The following is a 4,122-nucleotide window of genomic DNA, read 5'->3' as shown; positions in this document are numbered from 1 at the left end:
TCTCTTGAAAACACTTTTCCACTTGGATACCATTTTCCTATTTTCCTCCCATCTGATCATCCCTTTTCAGTCTAAACTGATTCCCTGTCTTCTTCCCATCTTCTGAGTATTGAAATTCTGCATGTCATAATCTCTGGCCCTCCTCGCTTCTCTCTCTGCTCTGTCTTTCCATGTAATCTCATCTAGCTTCTTCCTTTATATTCCATCTCTAATTAAATTCTTCCAATTCTTTTTCATTTTGAGCCCTGATTTCTCTTTTGAGTACCAGTCAAACCTCTAACAGCCTACTTAATATCTTTATATAGATATTCAATAGGTATGCCAAGTTTATCCTCCCTGAAACACCGGGGCACTATATTGTAGTGGTTAAAATCATAGACTATGAAGCTAGACTCAGCTCAATTCTTGTATGTCACTTAGTAAACCTGGGACAATAGGCAGTATACTTTACTCCTCTATGTTTCTACATTTGTAAAATGGGGAAAATAATAATAGCATCTAACCCACAGGGTTCTTTTGGTAAGGATTAAGCAAATTATTATTCATAAATCAATTTAAATAGTTTCTTGTCTATAGTAACAATTACATCATATTTTACTATTTTTATTTTATTGTTATTATTACAAGCATCCCTTGTTTATTGCACTTTGCTTTATTGCTCTTTGCAGATAACTGCGTTTTCCACAAATTGAAGGTTTGTTAAGCTTCACTGAGCATATCTATCAGCACCATTTTTCTAACAGCATTTGCTCACTTGGTATCTTTGTGTTACATTTTGGTAATTCTTGCAATACTTCAAACTTTTTCATTGTTGTATTTGTTATGGTGATCTGCGATCAGTAATCTTTGATATTTCTATTTCAAAAAGATTACAACTCACTGAAGGCTCAGAGGATGATTAGTATTTTTTAGCAATAGAATATTTTTTAATTAAGGTACATACATTGTTTTTTATACATAATGCTATTGCACACTTAATGGACTATAGTGTAAACACAACTTTTACATGTACTAGAAAACCAAAAATTTATGTGACTAGTTTTATTGCTATATTAGCTTTATTGCAATGGTCCAGAACTGAACCCAAAATATCTCAGAAGTATGTCTGTATTATTAATTTCATCAGCATGTCCCCATTTGCTCAGGACAAAACTTTGGAGTTACACTTCACATCACTCTGTCTCTGAACCATTCAATCCATGACACATCTTTGTGTTATGCCTAGTCATTCAAATTATGCCTAATTTGCCTTTTTAGAGTACTTCTACCTCACTATTTCTCATCTCTCACCTGGACAATTGCAGTATGTCCTCATTGCTAGTCTCCCCGATTCTCCTCTTGCCCTCCTACATTCTATTCTATACATGGATGCCATACTTCCTCTTAAAAATGTAAATTGTACCTATTTAAACCTTTCCATTATACCTAGAATAAAATCTAACGGCTTTGACAAAGTGGGTGGGGCTCACGTCAGCAGTTGTCTCAGCCTCCACCCACTTTCCCTTAATCAGCTCAGATAACAAACATATGAGCTTGGTACTACTGTTGTTCCTATTTTGCAGATGAGGAAATTGAGATACAAATTAGTTACATGCTGTCAAGAGTCCCTGAGGTGGTCCCAGGCAGTAGTACATGGAAAATGATATATCAGAGATTGTGATTCCAATCAGAAAGATTTTCTTAGTTTAGAAAACACAAAGTTGACTTTGAAGTGCTAATAGAAAAGAGCAAACATGTATCAAAATTAGTTTTTGTAAAGTGCCATTCAAGTGAAAATCAGTGAGGGGAAACAATTTGTATTTGAACTCAACTTGGTATTCTCTGCAACTATAGCGTCTTACTCCCTTTCCTATTTCCAAGCCCAGCGCGCAGGACTGCGATAGTGCAGGACCACATCAATCCCATGAGCCCAGAGATGAGTCAATTTGTCAACTGAACCAGGTACTAGGCTATGCACCAAGAGAAAGGAAATCATAAGGAAGTCCAGCATAGCACCCACATAAAAGTGAGGCCAATGATTATATATTGAGGGGCTGATCTAAGCATCCTACTCTGAGCCTGTAGGATGGTGAGAGTATTCACATACATGCAGCAATGAAAGATCATTCTAGAACAGGAAAATGTGTAAGCAAAGACTGGAAAGTGAGGCCATGTGGTATATTTTAGAGGTATGGCCATAATGTGAAAGTTGTAACATGAAAGTTCTAATAGTGTAATGTGAAAGTTGCAGAGAAGTGTCACAAGAGCCAAGATGGGAAAAGTTGTGCAGCTTTACCTGTCGTCTAAGACATGTCAATTTCACTTAATAAATAAAAGGGTACCAACATTAGTCTACACCTAGTTGACCTTCATGCTCAGATCTTCCTATGCCACGTACATAAACAGCACCATTTCACCCTGGTCCGAGTCTGAACATTACTTGGCTTTATATTGTGCCAAAACAAGTCATTCAATAGAGCAAAATTCAATAAAATATAACCATCTGCTTTTGTTTAAATATAATATGAACAATTAAATTATACCGGAATTTTCCCTGAATTTCCCTCTTTGGGATAGTCTTTAAGCAACCTATAGACATGTATAGTGATTTGATATTATATCATGCCCAGACTATGTTTACATTGGATCAAAATAGACATTAAGGGAGGAAAAAATGTAAAGATCCTAGTGTTTGATGTATCTAATGCAAATACTCCATCTCAGGGTCATAACTTTGTAAGTAGGAAATCCTACAATTACTTTTCCTTATACAACCAGTAAGTATAGAGTTAAGGCAGCTGCTTGAACATTTGTCCACCAGGATCTGCAACAGGACATAAAAGGCAGGTCAACATAGACCTTATAGCAAGGGCACATAGATAATGCACAGTGTACGTCATCATCTCAGAAATGGAAATACCATGAAAGCTCTGGACAAACATCTAAACTCAAGTAAGACAGCTTTAATATAAGTACATAGTAGATATCTAAGAATGTGATGCTTCATTGTGCTTGCTCTTGGATTATTGTGCTTGATTTTGGGTCACTGGCAAACGGCCACATGTGAAGAAGAGACCCCAGATATTGAAGGGATCTGGAAACTATCTTTATATTTTTTTTAATGACTAGAATTTAAAACATATTTTAATGAGAACACTTTCTCACCATCTTTACATAGAAATGACTTGCACTTTTTACTCTGAAGCTGCGAGGCCATCAGGACTTCTTTTCTTCCTGGTGCTCAGGGTTCTGAAGCCACGCCCCCATCAGTTCCCCAGTGTTCTTGAGGCACGTGTTGGACATGTCCTCCTCTGTTGGGAGAACTCGTGGCAGCTTCAGGGGCTTGATTCTTATCAAATGTTTAACCGCTTTCAGTTTTGCATTCACCAAAGGGATATTCTTGTGAACTTGAGGAGTATGTGCTTTTTGTAACCCAAGCATCCTTATTAAATCTTTCTCCCAATATGGATGTCTTTTTGTACTTTTTATTCTGGTAACAATATGCAGTTTATGAGGTTGCTGTGGATCCCCACCATATTTTTCATGACCTTCAGGTGAAGGCTGAAAAACTTCATCTGGAATTCTTGACTTCATAAATCTGTGACAAATCCAGTCTGTACAAAAAGAGGCTCCACACCTTTTGTCACCATTGATAGTGTGTCTGGGGGGCTCTGAACTATTGAGTGCAAAATCCTTGCCATGAGGGTGGTGACTGTTCTTAGAGATGGTGACTGCTAAATGTCTTTCCACCTGATGGGAAGTAGACTTCATAGAGGATACTTAGTGTGGAGGAGAGAACATTTGGGTGGGAGATGGTAGAAGTTTTCAAGTAGAAATGGCTTACACCAGGGAGTAAAAAAGCATCACTTCAACTTTTTAAGGAGGACGCTTTATCAGTTGGAACTCTTCTAGTTTAAATGCAAATTTTGTAATGTAATGAGGTCTGGGGTGAAATTGAAGCAGGAGCTACAAAACTGCTTGGCAGGACATTGGAAAAGGTTACATAGAGTTGGACATCCAAGTCAGTCAAATCTTGTGGCTTTGGATTCCAGGTTCTCTTAAGTTCTATATTAGTGCTATGAGGTAGGTCATCTTAATACCATACTGCTTTAAAATTCAGCCTCAGAACACTGCACTTCCTGC

At 37.4% G+C, this 4,122-nt stretch overlaps 1 pseudogene; it reads right to left on the bottom strand.

Moving 5' to 3' along the window:
- Positions 1 to 3,195: 3,195 nt before the first annotated feature.
- On the bottom strand, positions 3,196 to 3,692 carry LOC103076575 (39S ribosomal protein L30, mitochondrial pseudogene; annotated as a pseudogene).
- Positions 3,693 to 4,122: the final 430 nt, after the last annotated feature.

Source organism: Lipotes vexillifer, unplaced genomic scaffold (genome assembly GCF_000442215.2).
Source record: "Lipotes vexillifer unplaced genomic scaffold, Lipotes_vexillifer_v1.1 scaffold759, whole genome shotgun sequence".
NCBI lineage: Eukaryota > Metazoa > Chordata > Mammalia > Artiodactyla > Lipotidae > Lipotes > Lipotes vexillifer.
Note: the sequence above shows the minus strand (reverse complement) of the source record. Positions and strands in the feature narration are given on the sequence as shown.